General features: G+C 43.6%; 1 protein-coding gene across 3 annotated transcripts in view; it reads left to right on the top strand.

Moving 5' to 3' along the window:
- Positions 1–326: 326 nt before the first annotated feature.
- Positions 327–20,375, top strand: part of LOC116394902 (disabled homolog 1-like) — a 57,455-nt gene continuing 37,406 nt past the window's right edge. The window contains exon 1 of one of the 3 annotated variants that reach the window (XM_031868285.1): positions 327–347. The gene's annotated coding sequence lies outside the window, so the exon portion shown is untranslated. Of the gene's footprint in view, positions 348–11,468; positions 11,897–20,375 lie in introns of those variants that run through there. The other 2 variants (XM_031868283.1, XM_031868286.1) reach the window with 2 other exon arrangements.

Raw genomic sequence — 20,375 nt, forward strand, 5'->3', positions numbered from 1 at the left:
TTCACATTAGCCTCTTTAGTGTGTGTGTGTGTGTGTGTGTGTGTGTGTGCGTGCGTGTGCGCACGTTTTGAGGCTTGAGTGTGACATTAGCCTCGCAGTCACAGGTAATGATCTCATCTCCCCGCTAGAGGCACACAAAGAGAATTACACACACACACACACTGTGAGAGGGAAAGATGGGGAGCAGAGATTGGTATTGTAATGGTACTCTAATGGGTTACCTGACAAGTGCTTTTTCTTAATGATACCCTCCCCCCCCTCCCTGTTTCTCCCCTAACTCTCTCCTCCAGGTGCACTTCCCGTCTTTGAGGAGCCGTGATATGGACACCAGGAGTGGCGACGTCCAGGTACGTGTTCAGCTCTCGTAGCACTTCGTTTGTGTGAGTCAAACACGCCATCTTTAAATAATGCCGCACCGTCATCACATCCCAGTTTTAAACGGGAACCGGTTCTAAATGAGTGAAAACCCGGAGTATTGATGCGGTCCGAGTCAACTGTTCTGCTAGAAGTCACACAGTGAGATGTCCTCGTCTCAAACCTCCTCTCTCTGTCTCTTTGTGCTTTATAACAAACACACACACTGAGTCCGGCTCAGTACAGCGTGAGACTCACATCATGGCAGAGAGAAGAAAACATTTGACTCCAGTAGATGCTGAGAACTCTCGTTGTCTCAAACACAATAAAAGCCTCACAAGTAAGAGAGGAAACGGCAGCAGTTTATCACAGCATGTGACCAACAAGCAGAGCATCGATCTGCAAACGTTCTCCTGTTTGTTCATCCTCGTCCACTGCAGGTACCGTTAGTGGTGCCAAACACAGTTTGATCATAAGAATAAGCTAAAGAATGAAAGCTAATCAATTGTTTAGATGTAAATGTATTTTAAAGATTTTGGAACTTTTTGTGTTGCTGCTCAAGAGACTATTTATATACAAGAAACATGAAGCAAAGTTGATTCTTTTCTTAATTCGTCTTTTTCTCACAAAATAATCAACAACCGATAAGAGTATCAATAAGAAACCAAACCTATAAGCAGTATGGATAAGAGTATTACAATGATATCCTAACAATACCATAATCGCATCATAACACGCTCTCTGTTCTGCCAGTTCTGTCTGAAATCACTCACCCTGTCACCCTCCGCCACTTCATTTGAGTGTCCATGTGTGAATTCTTTGCCCTTTATAGGGCCTTCAAAAGTCCACACGATGAAATGAATGAAGAAGTGTTCGTGGTATGAAAACAATCCCACAATGCAATGCAAAAAACAGGGGGGGTAAAGGGAGTAATGACACCAGGGAGTTATTTTGGACACAGCTTAATGGAATAAAAACTCACATCAAGACACACATCGGCCACCTCCACACACCACGTCGATCGATCAGAAACCTGAGTGGATGCTCGGTGAAACAACGGGTGCTGAGGCAACAAGAGAGGAGAGCTGCAGACGCTGCTCCAAGTACGTTCTTCAGAACCTGTTGACAACAAATCAACCAGCAAAACCGTCCTAAGAACAGCAGCATGAAGGTGAGGTTTGCTCTGCCTGGGAAAAGTGAAATCCTACGTGAAAACATTTTGTGATTGGGTATTGCGTCGGTAGACCGCCTCAAATAGCTACAGATGTTCAATTCAACAAACCGAAGCTGCTATTATTCAACGTTTGTTTAGCTTTGACTCCTGCAGCCCAGCACCTGCTTTTTTAAAATTATTTCATTTTCTCTCCGCCCCACAGACACACTATGATGCTCTTATATTCCTGGCTTTCTATTTTTCTATTTATACCCACTGAGATGAGCAATGAGCCCCAGGCAGCCCTCACTCTCTCTCACACACACACACACACGCGCCGACACAGAAACACACTCTCTCGCTCAAACACGCACACGCTGAGAGTTAAGGTTGAGGTGAGAGGGTTTCATCAACAGTGCGTCTGACCGTATGAACTGATGTAATGCAGTTAGCTGCATTGCGGAGCCTCAGAAAGCAAACAGAGGACCAGAGTTCCCGCTGGGTCTTTGCTTTCTCAAAATAACAAACTCAACTCATCTGTTGTTCCTGTGATTTAGCTCATTCTGGGTTGATAGACGTGAAAAATGTGATGTGAACAACAGTCAAGAATGTTTATGCAGGCTGATCAAGAGACACATCCGAGATAACACTGTGACGGTAATAGAGCCCTAAAACTCAGACGTGAGTCAGCATTTTTACTCGTTGTTCCCTCTTCTAGGAGTCGATGAGTTTGTTTAATGGGTTTTTGTTTAGGTGCCTGAAATAAGGTCTGTGGTAAACACAAGCTCCACACATTTTGTTCTAACGAAACAAAATGAGAGAGAGAGAGAGAGAGAGAGAGAGGGAGAGGGAGAGGTTCGGGTCAACACCAACAACTGCTTTCAAGTCGATTATAACATTTTGATTAACTCCAGCAATCAGAAAACAATTGGCAGCGAGTCATTATCTTGCTTGCTTTCCCGCGACCTCAACTAGAAAAGGTGAGTCATCACATTAAACGCGTCCCTGCTGCGCTCGTTCTCCTGCACATCTCTGGCTGTACAGGCCGGCTCACGCAGAGAGACACCACGAGAGAGCCCGAGTACTACTGTGAAACCCAACCCCTTAAAAATGAATGAAGACAACACCCACGAGAACCAGCGCGTCCTGCATTATTTACAATATTGAGAATACACTGAAACTGTGTCAGCTTGACTTGATCCACCTCCTCTGCCCTCTTTTCCTCCCCCTAACTCCCTCCCCCCCTTCTCCTCCCATGCAACACAACACACACTTCTCCTCCCATAGCCCCTCTCGTTGAGTGATTCACAGAGTTTACCTGAGGTTGAGCAGGGTCAGTATCATAACTCCTCAGTCCAGCGGAGCAGAGGGTTAGTCAGCAGGAATAAAGTGTGCAGCAGATCCTCTGATTATTTCCACTTGAGACGTTTCTCCGTGGATAAGTGTGCGTGTGCTCTCTGTGAGCATCGTAACACTCGGTCTGAGCAAAGCTTTAATAGCATGTAGACGCTAGAAGGAATGGTGTGGAAGTAGCTCAGCCTGGTCCTCCAAAAATAAAAAAGGATGTTCCCATACAACATATCTGCATTGTCAATTACAATTTGAGGGAAACATATAAATCAGTTTCTAATAATAGTAGGTCCTGTGTGAAATCAAAAGTAAATGTATCATTTTAATTAACGTCTGTAACTTAAATAATGTTATTTTAAGACAAACCATGATGTTTTTTAGTAAACTTAAGTAGTTTTGTTGGGTTTTTGTTGTTTAAAACTGCGACCGTAATGCGGGAGAAGATCCGTTTCCCTTGCGACTTGACTGAAGGCAATTTAGTTGTATGTCACTGTTGGGTAGAGAGGCACACGTTTGGTTTAATGACGATTCATGTCTATATTGATCATTTATGAAATGATTGGGTGCAGTAGTGGAAGTACACAATTGACATTTATGCGGTCCTGTTGCATGATTGCACTCCTGCTCGTGGCTTTAGTTTTATTGCAGGTCTCTCGTCCGTTCTTGTGTCCTATCATGTGTCATGTGACATCATATCTAAAATGTTATTTGTGTTCTTGAGAAAGTTCTCTTCAAGACGCCACAGAATGATCGTTCAACCCTCAGACTTTAGAAACTCCTCTCAGTAGTCAAGTTTTCATGCACTTTTCGCGCAAAGGTTTTGATTAATCTGTGTTTTTAGTCGCTATACTGTTGACTAGTAGGAGTTTGGGGACAATGAGCCGAACAGCTGTTTGTTCTCATTCTCCAGTACACCGTTGAAGAAAAGGGCACATACAGTTAAAAGAGCGGCAGTCAAATCTCAAACAGTGAAGAGACATGTTGAAAACGTGAAATATGACATTTCGTTTTGTTCTTCCTGTGTTACCTTGAGGAAGGTTAGTCTCCTCATCAGTCCAACCAGAAGAGATGTTTGCAGAGTCTGTCCACCACTCTGCAGGGGACTGTTTGTCCTCAGGGACCGACAAATATCATTTAACTTGTTCATTTTTAATCACTTCATGTAATACTTGCTTAGGCGGACACATCTCCTTTTGTAAGATGAAATGTTTAATTTTTGAGTCTTTTGCCTTCATTGTTTAATCAAGCTGCAGATTATTCCACTTACTGCTGCACAAGTACACATTCATAAATGCCTAGATTAATAAAGCAAAGCTACAACATTCTCACAGGAAACCTGGAGCCTCAGTTCCTTTAAAAGAGCAGTTGTTGCTCATGTTATCACCGCTGCCTCCTGTCCCCTCCAGTAAGACCCTGTTCATGTTTCTCCTGCTGATAACCTCCTTTAATTACTGCTCACACAAATGATGTTCCCATTATGAAGCATGTACACATTCACAGAATTCTTGAGAATAACTTTGGATTAATGTTATAGGATTAATGTGTTCACATGATTGTTTACTCGTCTTTTTAAACTAACAAACGATCGTCTTTCTTTGTCATAAGCACATCGGTGCCGCACCACAACTCGCTAAGAGTGCGAGAACCACTGATTTGGGATCAATAAGTTGAATTTATATCAAATATTTCAGCAACAAGGCCAAAAGAAACGTATTATAAAAGGACAGCCGACGACTGAGACCACCGAGGTGAACCGCAGACCACCACAGGAAGTCTTTTCTACCAGTAGCCATCAAACTTTATAACTCCTCCCCCTTCTGAAGGAAGGACAGCTGGAACATTGGACTCTAACAACAATAATAACCACATCATGTGCAATATAACTTTAATACTACTCTCAATATCATGCTCGGTATTACTTTTCTATTTCTGTTCATATTTGGCGCTGGTGTCGGTATTCTATTAAATTTATAATTGTTACTCTATTATTCATATATGTTTATATTTTTATTCTATTGTTTTTTGTTATTCTACTCTTGTAATCTTTGATCAAACTCTGGCACAACAATTTCCTTCTGGATGAATAAAGTTCTGTCTTATTTTATCTGAACCCTGAAACCAGGCGGCAGGATGGAAAAGCATGTTTTCTAAACTACACCGTTTATCACAGCCAGAAACTGTCATTTTGGCAACTTGTAAAAATGTTGGATATATAGATTACATGGTTTGCACATTTTTGTAAAAGAAATTATCAAAGAAATTCAACTTGAGTTTTTTGTTGTTATGGTTGATTGCGTGGTAACTGTGTCATACTGCACCGATACTCCTTGGTGTTCAGAGGGTTAAATGCAGTTAAAACATGAATTAAACAGACAGGAGAACGACACCGGTGTAAAATATGAGAACAAAAGTTTCTGTTTAGTGTAAAAATTGATGATAATAATAATGCCGCCCTGCTTACTGTTACTGATCACTATTAAACCATCACAAGAGCCATTCTTTAAAAGGACGTCCTGGTGCATCGGTGACGTGTGTGCGGGGGGGCATCAGGGCTGATGGAGCACAATAAGCTCAGACTGGCAGCGATGCTCACACAGAGGTGGGACTACGTTCACCCTTTACTTCCCCCTCTGGTCCCGTGTCTTGCATATGCAGCAAACGTGTAAATGAAATATGATGAAATATGATGGATCCTCCCGGAGGCAAAAGCCCTCAAAGTTACACATCCTGATGAAAGCCTAAACATGTGACATTTCAACCGAGCACATCTTTATATCTAACCCCCTGCGGGTTAACACACACACACACACACACATACACACCCACACACCGCTCCACCTCCCTTCTATCTTAACCAAACACCCACAAGTCAACCTGTCACCTAGATTTAAGTAGTCATCGCTCTCAGGAGTGTCTCCTTTTCTGTCTCTTTTACACTTTATTTACATATGAGAATATACAATAAGAACGTCTGTCACATTGTCAAAACTCCTCTCCATGTGTTTGCACACTTTCAGATTCAATATATATTTTTCTCTCCTCATCTCCACTTACTCTCTTCACATCTGTCAGGCACTAGATGTATCCTGATACATCAGAGCTTTGATAGCTAGTGATGCTGATATGTCGTCTACGGGGGGCAGCCTGGTGTTCGTCGAGCTACATCAGCAGTATGGGAGATTGTAAGTGAGACAGGTCACCGCGTACCCGTTTGTGCATTTGGGTCAAAGCTAATCTCATTCCGGTCGAGATGTGTCCAACAAATTCACCTCCAGACGTATTTACGCCTCTTCAGAGGAGACTCGGTCATTTTCACATTTGATTACAATGTGACCACAGTGCGCCATGTTTTAAATGTAGTGTGGAGGGATGAGATCAGGAGCTCGTGGTTATAGTCCACCAATCCTCACCCAACAACCCAAATATTTTATGAAAAAATTTTTTTTTTTTTTTTTTTTTTGTTTTCTTACCAAAACGCCAGCAACCCGCGTTCATTTCCGCTCCTTACATGGATAGCATTTTCAAAATAAGCTTCCCTCTTCACAGGAAACAACTCGGTTGGATTAAGGCAACAAAACTACTTAGCTAGGTTTAGGAAAAGATGGCGGTTTGGGTTAATGTAACTACGGAGGTAGCGTCACTTTATTACGGAAGTTGCGTGACAAGTAAACGTTGACTTCTTGTTTGACACGGGGCACAGACAACAGACTCCTGGGTGAAGGACCCGTTTTATTGTGTTGTCCCGTCCGCCCTGGATCAGTTTTTGTGGTCTTTATACTTCCTGGTTCTTGATTACGTGGATTACGTACAAACTGGTTTTGTGGGATATCTACGAATTGCAGAGCATTGATTTTTTTCGGTATAGCTACGAACGCTGCGTGAGAACAGTTATAGTTAAAAGATTTAAATACTGTGTAGTAACCGTCCTCCTTCGTCAGATTAAGATAAAGATGTTTCTCTGCACAGTGCTAACTGCAACTTTTCTTTTTCATCCAGTCAATACCATAAACAGAATCTATTCATTCATCATAATCACACCACATTAATCAGTGGAAAACCTAATTCAAAATACGATAAATTAAATTTTAAAGTATTTTAGCGGTTGCAGGAGGAGGACTGGTGTTATTTATTGTTCCCACCTTATCGTCACGTGTCGACCCAACATAATGAGTCCTAAAAGCAAAGATCGCTATTTCACCTTGAACCTGCGCCTGAATGTGACGGTGCACCATGATGTCACATTATGTATGCACAACATGCACCCCGATGTGTTGTGGTATTCAACAGATTTAATGCTGCTGGATTTACATATTTAACACGAGAGAAACATATGGGCCAAATAAATGGATTAATTCATCTTGCTTACTATGATGTGGAGACCCCCACCTTTTGTAAATCTCTCCTGGCAGAGAACTGTAATGCCTATTATTGTTATTATTATTATTATTATTACTATTATAAGCTCTGTCATTGGCTATAATGCCCAGAACCTGTCTGTCTTAGCTGGACGCAGGCATTTTACATGTTTTGACCGCCGCTGCTTCTTCTGATGAAGATCTGCTGTTTGTTCAGACGTTAGTTGCTGCACTTTCATGAATGAGTACTTCACTCACACACAAAATAACTATTTGTATACCAATTACTTAACGCGTTACCTTGAATTCTTAAAGACAACTTTCTGGCATGAACAAAGACTCACAAGAACTAAGAAAAGTCTTGATGAATTTAAGTAAACGGGCCACGTTGAACATCCGCAAAACTGCATCTAAACATCTGTTTTATTAACTCTCACACAACTCGTTCAGTACAATCCAAGTCTCATTTATCCAGTCGTATGATTCCCCAACACATGAATCTTTAATAAAAACGTATTTAAAACATGTTGGACTCGCATGAAGTGGAAAATAGTATGTTTTAAGCAAAGATGCACGTATTTGGGAAGTAATGTGAGGATTATTCTGCACGAGTTCTGTGAGAGTTGGTAAACTATATATATATGTGTTTATATATATATATACACACTGTATATATATGTATATATATATACAGTGTGTATATATATATATATACAGTATATAAATCGTTTTACAGTTTCCTAAACTTGTTTACTTTAATTCACCAAGACTCTTCTCTGTTTTTTGATTCTTCGTTGGCCGTGGAGGCATGAGAGAAAAAGTTCTCTTTAACAATTCAAGGTAACACACAGCTAGTAACTGATATACAATCGGGTCATTTTGTGGGTGAAGTATTCCTTTGAAAGTTTGACCTATGACAATGTGCCCCCCCCCCCCCACATCCTGTCTCATTGTCTTCCATGTTGAGCCACCGGTTTGAGCTCCGAGTCGGCATCATTCCCATCCAGAGGAATAAACATGTTTCAGTACTTTTCCATTAATCTGATGCATGTGCAGTCTGAACACTGTTGGCCATCATGCTACATGCTACTTAAGGTTTTAATCGGGCTCACTGTCTGTCCAGTGATGAGCTCCGTACTGTATTGACACTATACTGAACTCAGGCAATTAGAGAGCTGCCTTTGTTGCCTTTAACGAGTTTGACCGGCTTTGCTGATAATACGCATACATTTCTATTCTTTCTCCTGTTCTCTGTTTTTCCTCTCGTCTTCCATCCCTTTTCCGTTCTGTCCCTTCCTCTCCATATTTGTATTAGAGTAATCCTAATCCTGTGAAACAATGCTTTGTGTGAACAGTAAGAGAGAGCTGAGTTTCCACATTCTCAACCCATCTGGACATGCCCATGGATCCTCAACAGTCTGTAGGAAAGGGGAATGTGCGATTTGCATCCGGTCAGGTGTGTTTCTATGTGACATATATAGGAGTGAGAGGAAAGACGGAAAGCTTGCCCACATGAGCATCCAGGAGTTGTCTGCTCAGCCAAGCTGAGACAGGCAGACAGAGACTGTGAGAGAGGAGGAAGGTGAGTATAGGCAGACACTGAGGGAGGGAGATATGGCAACAAAAAAAAGAAAAAGGGCAGAGATACTGAAGTGTGGGAGGCAGACAGACAGGAGGGCTCTGCGCCGATGGAGAAGGTAAACTACAGCTATACTTAGAGAGGAACACAGAGCAGGGAAGGAGAAGATGATGTGATGAAGGGTGGAGAGACGTGAGGTTGATGAGACGGAGAAGGTTTTTAATAGGAATAGATTTACATTTAGGAGGATATGGACATGTCGAGCTTAAATATCCCTACAAACATCCTGCCAGTGGACTCCATTCTGTTTTATTATGTTGTGTGTATAATTCTACGAGGAAAGATTTAAAAGCTCTGGATAGTTATCACGGTGACAATCATTTGATGAACAGGTGATAGAATTAATCAGCCAAAGCGGCGTTTTGCTTTATTTTTCTATGACTTTAAATTCATTGAAATTCAAACTCTTAAAACATCATCATATAAAACCCAACAACACAATCTCCCACACATCGCAAGACAGAAAAAGAAGATAAAAAACAGGAAAAAATAGGTTTGACCCAGTGTGTTGCAGCAGAAGAAGAGCCAGGTTTGCAGGAGAACACTGTGTGGGGGGTCTGGGCCGACCCAGTGAAATGAATGAGGGTGCTGCATTTTTTATTGAAAGGCTAACGTTAGTTGGTCAAAGTTATAATCTTAACGTAAAGAGACAATAAGGAACTTTAATGTTCTGTTGACTTCCCTGTGGACAAAAAGCGGTAGTTTTATCCGAGCACCAGACTCCCTTTTAGAAAACCTCTCATTTTACTGCAGCAGGGTCTGACAATCTGACCCTCTCAGTTCTGGTTCCCCCGTGCCTCCCTTCCTTCCAGCGGGTCCAGCAATATGTCCTGCTCTCCTCCTCCCTCCGGAGCTCCGACTGCAGGTCCAAGGCTGCAGGTGAAGCCGGATCTGGGTCTGTCCACAGTGGACCGGACTATGCTGGAGGATCTGGGTCTGTTCACGGTGGACCGGTCTCTGCTGGAGGATCTGGGTCTGTCCACGGTGGACCGGTCTCTGCTGGAGGATCTGGGTCTGTCCACGGTGGACTGGACTCTGCTCGAGGCCCCGCTGGAGTCTGAGCTGAAGGAGTTTCTGGTGGACCTGCATGATTTCATCTGATTTTCCATGGAATCCGACCCGGTGGCACCGATGACGAGCATTAAGAATAACTAGAAATATCCAAACTTCTTGCTGATGTTTACTTATGGAGGTCATATAGAGGCATCACTTTGAAATTGAGACCATTTCATAACCTGTTAAAAGTTCCTCACAGTAACTTTAACTCATTTTAAAGTCAGAATAAGGCTTTTGTACGTTTATTTTGGCACATACATATATTGTTCAATAAACCTTCCCTTTTAACCCTGATGGCAGCAAATATACAATATATAACTAGATTTAGCTGCTTCCTGTCTCTACCAAACTAAGCGTTGGGTGTGGAAGAGGAGGTTTAGCTGGAAGACTGCTGAGCAGCTTCAGTCTTTGCAGAGATCAGAGGAATCGTGTCCACGCTGAGGCTCCCAAAACCCCTGACACCACATCTGGAGAAGAGGATGATCTGAAGCGACGGGAGGAGGAGGTGCAGGGGCAGAAAAGTGAAAGGAGGTGTGGATTAAAGGGGGGCAAGCTGCACAAGGTGAAGGCTTTAGGAAGAATAGAGGAAAAGCATGAAATGGCAAAATGCTATGGTTCAGTGAGGTCAGCATTATCCTCTTAGATCAAAGTTTTATTTTGTCAGTCTTACTCTAATAAACAAAATTAATATTAACAGGAAGGAAGTCGTATTTTCTTACAGTAAGTGCGCCCACTCTCAATGTAAATGGTGAGTTTGCCAAGTCCATGACACACACACACACACGATTAAGGCTGCATGACCTAAACCGGCTGGTTAACCAATCGATAGTCTGTGCTGAAGGCTGAAGGCTGCAGCGTGATCTCTGCTTGCGTGCATTCATGACTCAGTCGGCTTGTTTTTTGTTAGCATTACTATGTGTGTGTAGAAAGAGTGAGTGTGTGTGTGTGTGTGTGATGACTGAACTTCTGATGGTTCAGTCATCCTTTAACAACCTCAACACGTTCTCATCTTTCACTACGTCAACTGCCGACGCTTGGTCAGAGGCCCTACGCTTCAAACTATGACGCTCCTTTCTGTCAGTTTCAACTCATCACATGCCTAGTGACTTCAATATAAACTTCAGTGTTCACAAGAAGTTTGGTTTATTCACCCAAGCCTCCTAGTTAGGGTTTAGGAAAGATCACGTTTGACGTCAACTCATCTGGATAATGACTTCAGTGCCTAACGACTCGGGTGACTAGCGAGTGCCTAACGACTCGGGTGACTAGCGAGTGCCTAACGACTCGGGTGACTAGCGAGTGCCTAACGACTCACGTGCTTAATGACTCACGTGAATAATGAATGCCTTGAGAGTGCGAACGCATTGCTAAACTGCAACAATCAGTGAAGCACAAGTCTGATGACATTTCTTCCGCAACTTTTAATTTCAAACCCAAATCCCCCATCACCCCCTCCTCCTTTCTCTCTCCTTTCATCTTTTCCTGCTCATTATAGTTTTGTTAATATACATTTTCTAAATCCCCCCCCCCTTCCAACCCACTCCCACTCCTTGAAAGCTGGAAATCAGGGCAGTTCGGCATCAGAGGGGTTAAACTGAACCCGGCATCCTGATTGGCTGCCGGCCGGCGGTCTGAACCAGCCTACAGAAAGAGGTAACCAGGCAACCTCAGAGAGGGGGGGAGAGAGAGAGAGAGAGAGAGAGAGGGAGAGGAGGAGAGGGGGCAGAGGAGAGAGAGAGAGAGAGAGAGAGAGAAAAAAACGCGCTGAAAGAAGCCTGGCATAGTTTTGAGGGGATTGTGGAGAAAGATGTAACGGAGCTCGCAAAGCGCTCTCCCCGGGATGGAACAGTGGATTACTCTCCCTGCAGAAACACGCGGTGGATGTCTGGAGCAGCCAGGAGGAGATACACGGGAATGAACGGATTCTAAAGCTTTTTTTTTCTCACTAAAATGGGAACTAACTGTGCTCATTTTCGCTGTAGTGCAAAGGTAAGTGCGCCAGTGCAGAACAGTGTGCACACACCTCGTCCCGTGCACAGTGTGCGGGGGGGGGGGGGTCCAAAGTGTTTAGATGGGTTTTTGCACATAAGAGGAGCCTGTGGATTCAGTGTGCTCTGCTCATATCACTGCAATGAATTAGTGTTGCTGGTGCATCGGGATTTAAGTGTGCGGGCGTGAGTGAGTGTGTGTGACCCCCCCTCACTGAAAACATAGTGGTCAGGGTCTGTGTGGCGGGAGGTTTGCTGCATTTCGGCATCTGTCCCACCCCCTCCCCGCGTGTGTAGTTGTGTTATTTAGGGCGCGCTTCTATTAGAGACTCCAGATTATTCATAATTTTTGTTCCATGAAGTCGTAGAAATGTCTTTTAACGTGCACTTTAACGTGCGTCCCGTTGTTTGGCGCGTGCATGTCTGCGTGCTCCTCTGCCCAATACTAGGGGGGGGGGGTCTCAATGGTGACTTAACCTAATTATACTTCCACTTACATTAGTTTCTGATACACCTATTCAGAAGTTTATTATAAGTGTACATGGCCACACACACACACGGCTCTTTATTTCGGCTACTTTGTTTCCTGTTCTTGAGTCTTTCTATCTTCCGCGTGCTTCAATGAATGCATGTCCCCCGATGCGCGCGGGGGTTGGTAGTCCACTTTGGAGGAGCGTTGCCTCGCGATGTAGGGAGTGAAGTGAAAAACGCGCGTTATACGGTGCAAAAAAAGCAAAAAAAAAAAAAAAAGCATTAAAAAAAAATAAAAAAATTGGCGCCAGTGGTGCGTGTCTGGTTCTCAGTTACCGGGTTCGGGTTTGATGGAGAACGTTGAATGGGCGACCCGGTCTTTGAGGGGGCCCGGGCTCCCTCCGCTGCAGCTAAAAGCCGCATTAATCATGAAGCTGGCGGTGTGCTCTGCAGAGACCCTCCCCCCCCCCCCCTCCCCCCTCTGTCTGCACACAGCCTGCATCATCTCTCTCCATGGAGCAGGTGTACTTGTAGCTGGTGTGTGAATGCGTCCTGTCTGTAATGGGACTCAATATAATCTCTACTCAGTGAGAATGTGTTCAGGGTTTAGTCACAGATGTAGAGTAAAGGTGTAATAACACCTTTACTCTACAACCGTGCTTTTACTCTGAGCTGCTGTCAGTTTAAGCTGAATTGTACTGCATGTCAGATGGAAACGCTGCATTTTGACAACATATTTTTGTTACTTTGTTACTTATTACTCAGCTGATTCATGTTGTTACATGGAAAAACATACATTAACATCATGAAATGTTCTGCATGTCCACAGGTTAAACTATAGACCACTTGTAATTTTCATATCCCTGCACAACTCTTCACTCATGACACTTATTTTAACATACTTTGTTTATTCTATTGCACATTTTTCATATTTCCTCATACAGGGGACCCCTTCATCATGATAATTACTGTAAGTACATTCTGCAGCTGCTCCTTTTAAGCTGTAAACGTAGAAATTTGAATGCAAAACATTTAACTTTTAGTTTAAGTTTGTTAAATAGTAGTGCTGCTACTGTAACCTAGGTGAAGGTCTTACCCCAAACACACACACACACACTACTGGCAAACAGACCTCTTATTTCTGCCTGTAAGGGCCCAGCAGGCGACTCCAGGGCGCCATAGTAACCCAGAGTATTGTGTCGAAACTCTCAAAGAAAACCCTGTTGAAGGCTCCTTTTCTCCCTCTTTCAGTACTCGACTCCATCTGCTCCTTCTACAGTCTTTTCTTTTCTCCAGCCTCCCTCTTGCAATTTATGTTTCCCTCTGCAGTGGGTCCCGTGTCCGTGCTGTGTAACGGTCCACAAAGCTGTTGGAATGACTAAATCTTAAAACAGAAAGCAGCTCTTTCAGGCTGCGTGGTCCTGACACCAGGAAATCGTTGGAAGCTTACTGTTCCGGCTCCTAAAGCTTTGAACAGCTTTTTGTTTTCGTTGCAAATGTAAGCTTGTAACTCTGAGAGTTGGAGACACGCTGTACCTCTGATATCTGAGAGAAAGCCTTCTGACGCCATGTAAACGTCTGCTTTCAAAAAACCACTGCACCCACTTGCAAGGAATTACGTCAAGCTTAAGGCCTTTGTTTACCTGTGTGAAGTTTGAATCGCAGCACTTTAAACATAATGGTGTCCACTGAGCACATCGGAGTGCAGTGCCCTTCTAGAAACCCCAAATATCTGACCCCAACCGGGTCCAGTTCCACACACAGGACCAAGGAACGACACCTGCCAATTACAGGCTTAACAACCAAAACCTCACAATAACACGTACGGGTGGAACTCCTCCCATCACCTGTTGTTTCTGCAATCTTAACAGCTACAAACCCCCCCATGAGGTGTTGAATCCACTTCCTGTTTGACTTTCTGCTCAGCAGTTTGCACTTTTTTTTCCACTCAGCTGTCCTCCCCATCATTCATGAAAATCATGAAAACATGCAATCAATCGGGTTTTTTTTAAAGGAAAAATGACACAACAAGTGAGCACTTTCCCTCCTCAGAGCATGAGGATGCTACCTGTTCTCCCCTCACCTCTGTAGGGGATTGAACCGGAGTTATCTTCTCCTCAGTGTGAGCTACAGATGCTACAAAGCGCTCTACTCTTCATTGTATATCGATGTCAAAGGTAGAATTATTATGCAACAGTAATAGAAAGACAAGAACAGAAGGAATCACAGGGACATGTATTCCTGCTTTTGCTGAAGTATTTTAATCGGGTTGTAACATGTTAGATGTTGGTATTTTGTTCTGGTCGGGGGTTCCACCGTTACGGAGAGAGGAAAGCGGGACAATTGACTGGCTCTTGGCTGGCTGCCCGTCCCATTGATCCACATCCTGTGTGTGTGTGTGTGTGTGTGTGTGTGTGTGTGAGAGAGTGACATTCTCTCAGATATAATTGGCATGGAGAATATCTTTACAGCCCACTGGGAGTACGTGTGTATATATGTAGTCTATTTCCTGGCCTTTATTCACTGTGAGGGGAATGGGATGTGTGTTTGTGGTTCTGGGAGAATCAGCATCCATCACACAGACACACACACACACACACACCTAAAGACAAAGAACTATCATTACCACCAATCGCGATTACTTCTCAAATACCAACAAGCACACACACACACACACACACACACACACACAAAAGGGGCAGTGAGAGAGCAGAGCAGTCCATCCAGAGGTGCAGATCGAGCTGCCAGCTAATCTGCCTCTGCAGTCCGTAATCTGTAATCTCCTTAAAGCACTCGCAATCTGTCCACACTGCTGGGATTAGCATCTGCAGACACAACAGCAGTGTGCGCACACACACACACACACACACACACACACGCACACACACGCGCGCGCTTTCCGCTGCCCTTAATGTTGACTGCAAAAAAAGACGGCTGCGTGGGTTTGGCTTTGCTTTTGCAGGCCCGACTTCTCGTCTTTTGTCTGCGCTGTGAATGAGCAGATAAATAGAAGGAAATGCTTTATGGAGTAAGTTTAGTTTGCAGATGTTATAGGCGGGGCTGCTCGATGCTGCTGTAGAAACATGGTGGCTAGCTCCGTATGTCGATATCAGGCTACGGTTCTGTGTGGAGCCGATGCGGAAGTGTCTTAAAACTTGCATAGATGCAAAGAGAAGTCTGGTTGTATAGAAGTCTATGAGAAAATGACTCAACTTCTCTCTTGATTTATTACCTCAGTAAATATTGTAAACTGTCGCCATCTTGGATTACTGCCGTCGCCATGCGTTTCTTTTTTTTGCACTCGATGAACAGAAGTTACCATATTTGGAATGCGGAGGAGTAACGTAGAGACGCCCTATATGGCTCTGCTAGCGGCAGCGACCCATCAATCACAGTAAGCCCCGCCCTAAAGCATCCCCTGCTTTGACACTAAATGGACTATCATTTACTAAATGAACATCATGCTGTATTGAAGAAGACTTGAAACTAGAGATTGAGACCATAAACTCATGTTTACAATGTTTACTGAGGTAATAAATCAAGAGAGAAGTAGAGTCATTTTCTCATAGACTTCTATACAACCAGAGGAGTCGCCCCCTGCTGGTCAGTAGAGAGAATGCAGGTTTTAAGACACTTCGGCATCGGCTTCTCTCCACAGAACCGTAAGTCACCGGCTGGTACAAGCAGAAAAGCGTGGGCAGGTATTAGATAAGTTGGATTTGGAGTCCATGATGGACCACAAGGCCTTTCGGATGATCTTCACAAAACTCACAAATATATTTTCATAGTCGCAATAGATCACAGAGTAACTGGCTACGTGCAGTTTTTAACGACCAGACTGAAAATGAATGAAGCGTGGTAATTGCTTTATGTTTTTCGTTCACGTCGAGCCTCTCTGCAGCTCTCTTCGCTGCTCTGTGCTTTCATCGCCCCTCCACATCTTTACCCTCCCAGTGTCCTCTCTGTGTTTATTCCTCAATCTCTGTCTTCGGTTCTCCATCTCTGCCCTGTTCCTTTACTGTCTCAGCTGTACACATCACATTTTATCACATTTTCCCTCCATTTTCTCTGACGTGCTGCTGTACACGTCTGGTCCTCCCGCTCTTTTCTCTCTCTCTCTCTCTCTCTCTCTCTCTCTCTCGCTCTCCAGCGAGCACCACTTTGTGGGTGAAATCGCAAAGGTGTTCACTTTGTTAATGAGTTTTTCACGGCAAAACAAAAGCACTTTGGAGCAGAACACACACACACACCAAGGAGTCACAGCACATTAACACTTCAATTAACTGAACGCCTTACATTCTCATTTCCCCAGAAGTCAAATCCCCCCCCCCCCTCACCCAAAGCAGTATCGCACGCTCCTTGTGACATTTTGGGTGCAAACGGGGCAAACAAAGCATCATAAATTACATTTTAATTTGTGTTCTCCGCCTTTCATCCAGCCATGTACAAAGGAGCGGAGAGGCCTGGTTTTGTACCATATTCTTCATTCAAGGAGTACAATAGATAATGAATGCATGTACGGCACGGAGGAGGGAGAGAGGGAGAGAGGGAGTGGGCTCTCAGGTCTGTTCGCTACTCCTCCCTGTGGAACGGCTCCACTGACTTCACCACTCACTGTGAGACTGCAACAAAGTTAGAGAAAGAAAAAGACGGAGACGGGAATGGAAGGATGTTCTCCTCCGAGGATTTCCTCTTTATATTTCTCCCCCTCTTCTTCTTCCTCTCTTTGTCTCTGTTGCTTTTCTCTCCATCTGTGCTTTTCCTGTCGCCGCTCACGAATGAATTTTTAAACCGTCCCAGGATTGTCCCCTTGTCTCTCCCTCACTCTCTCTGTTTGTAAAGTTTAGCCACAATTCAATCCATCATTAGCTGTTGCAGTGGTCTCCTCAGTCTGTCTTGGCTTCTAAAGACAAGGTGCTGCTGACCTGTTTCAGTTCTTCATAGGCGATGGCTGCCCTGTGTGCCAGGCATCTGTTACAGCAGGTGAAGCAGGGAGGGGCGAGCGTGGCATCTGTGTCCAGGACAGAGGAGCCGTCCCTGGGCCGGAACCACACCACGAGCTGCCTCCCTGGAGCATCTGGTGCCCGGCTCGTGCGGCGCTCGCTGGGCTCAGCTCACGCTCGCAGACGGACGCCGTCACACTCGCTCATCTACAAAGTCGCGTGCTTCGGCTCTCAGCACTTAAGTTGTTGCACCCGATCACTTTTGTGATCACAGATTGGAGTTTTTATGTGATTTCATGGGTCATGAAATCTGCTCTACCCATAAACCAAGTTAAGTTTCAATTAAGGTAGAAAGATAAAAAATTGATCAAAATTGGATTTGTTCTTTCATGCAGCATTAAAACCCTCAGAGGCTTCAGTTTCAGCTCACTGCGCTCAGACCTGTAACAGAACCTTTCAGGTGGAGCACATTTTTGTAGCTGCATTATAAACACCGACCCAAAACAAAAGCAAACAGACTTATTACCGACAAACAAATCAGTTATGAGAGGAAAGTAACCGGAGGCATGAAGAGAGGAAGCTCAGAGGCTGAAGAGTAATAACGGACGTTTCTCAGTGTCGATGGAGCGAGTGGCCGTTTCACCGCTCGGCCTCGGCCCTTAATCCTCCACGCGTAACAACGCACACACACTAGTGTTAGAAATTGGACACACACTGCTACTCTCTTTGCCCATCACACTACCTCCCACTGTGCACGTGACACACACACACACACACACACACACACATTCTGGCATGTGTTCAGAGACATGAGGGAAGCAGATTGAACGCTGTCTATAGGCCATGTTTTTGGGACCTGCTGTGCAGAGGTCAGTCGCTTTGACTGCTGCAGCCGCCAATGAGAGAGAGAGAGCATGAACAAACAGGCCCTGATGTTAAACACTGGAGAGAATATAATGTCAGCAATGATTGTCATTTCTTACGTGTCCCATCTACTGTATTTCACTCTTTCAGTTACTACACATTGTCATGACTGTACCTGAAGGCATCAGTAGGGATATCTCCCCCGAAACCTGGTTCTAAACGGAAACCTGGTTCTGAATCAGCTGTTGCAGCATCTTCTTAATCAGTTCAGGAATGATTCACTTTACATACATTTCTACATAATGTTGTTCTCAATCAACGCCTTCCTAACGACCCAAAGCGCTTTACATCCCTCCAGTTGTAGTATTTTTTTATTTTTTTTTATTTCCCCCACTTTTAAATGTTGTTCACTGGCAGCAGTGTAAGAGGATTTGACCCGCAGACACAGAAACACGCATTAGGAATACAGATCAAATGAGTCGGTCCTCACTTAACTGCTGAATGTTCAGCTCAAGCCAGCCCAGAGACAGTTGGCGTGGCTTTGTGCTGTAGATGGAGCTGTAAACGTGGAGCTTTAGCGCTAGTAAGGACGTGTTTATTAGACAAGTATTTGCAGAAAATAAAACACAGCTGTACCGTTTATTTCATGTAAGCCTTAAGTAGCTTAAAGCTGCATTAAGCTATTTTTTCCCTACTAGTGGAGAGAAGACCCCAAAAGCAACCTGACAGTGAGGAGCTTTGATAATGTTTCAGCTTATCACCTTCTTATGGCTAAGCCTGTCGCTGTTTGTCTACTTATCCAGCAGAAACATGAACATCCCATTAGAATCCTCATCCACTCCACCTGTTCAATGCTAGTTTCATGTTTTCTTTCCAGGTGTGACCCACTAGCTGAGAACAAGTGGGCGTCTATTGCTCACTGTTAGTTTGTCTCTTTGAGCACATGAAGGAAAACTAGCTGCTGGGATGGAAGTGTTGATTTGTATAGACTGGTATCATGTTGGTGTGTTGGGTAACGATGTATTTAGTTTTATATCACGATACAGTAATTGTTCTGTAAATTCAATTAAAAAGCGGTTTGAAATAACCATACCACCTTACGGCAGGGCTGCAACAGACGACTATGTTCTCGATTATATGTTTATTAAAGTCTGCAAAATGTCAGAAAATAGTGAAAAAATGTTTGTCAAAGTCCAAGGTGATGTGTTAAAATGTCTTGCTTTATCAGTCCAAAAACCATTCTCTTCAGTACGAAATAAAACTGCAGAAAATCTCCATATTTGAGAGGCTGAAAACTGCATTTTCTGACATTTCTGCATGAAAAATTCGTTTGACAGTTAATCGATTATCCAAACAGTTGGCGGTTATTTTGTATAGAACGTCCATACAAACAAAAACAGCTGCCTCACACGAGACCAGACTTTAAAACTAATTCTCTCTGCTTTACGGTTCCTGAGAACAATCATTTTTTAAGGTCAACAGGTGCAAACACAAAGCAGCCTGATTTGAGTGAGTTTAGCATTGAAAACACAGGTTTGTCTTTTAGAGAATGCTACCAAAAGAAGATAAAGACTTGACCTTTCCTGCAGGATTTGCTCATCTTTCCTTTTAAAAAGCTGACTGTCAAAATAAACGACAGCGTGCAGATGTTCTTCCTCATCGTGAGCTGCATCACAACTCTCTTCCTCCATGTCTGCAAACATCATGTTACCGCGCTGCTTCAAGTGTCACAAGAACATTTGGACTCGGTAAATGCCAAATCTATCAGACTGGTTCGTACAATGATTTGGATCATCAAAGAGCATCCAGCTGATTTAAAGTCGTCTTTACGTTCTGTGTCCCAGTCTAAGTGAATACTTTAGCGGTGTACAGTTACAGTTTGATTGGACTTCATTGGGTTTAGAATGTAGCTCCATTTGGAGCGACAGAGGAATGTTGCAGATTGATGGATGGATGTTGTGATATTAGTGATTGAAATTGGCAGATACTAGCTTAAGTAAGAACACTTCATATTTCTTTTACAGAAAGACAAGATGATTGAATTTTGATTAAAATAATACAATGTAATTGATTTTTTTGTTTGCATATATTGTTAAACAGGTGGACAAAATGACCGGGGATGTGATCTAGAAGGGTCAAAAAGCATTTACCATTTCATCTTGACTTTAAACATCCAGTCATCTTCGTGTGTGTGTGTGTGTG

The sequence above is a fragment of the Anarrhichthys ocellatus genome, unplaced genomic scaffold, assembly GCF_004355925.1.
Source record: "Anarrhichthys ocellatus isolate YVR2014 unplaced genomic scaffold, GSC_Weel_1.0 scaffold42, whole genome shotgun sequence".
NCBI lineage: Eukaryota > Metazoa > Chordata > Actinopteri > Perciformes > Anarhichadidae > Anarrhichthys > Anarrhichthys ocellatus.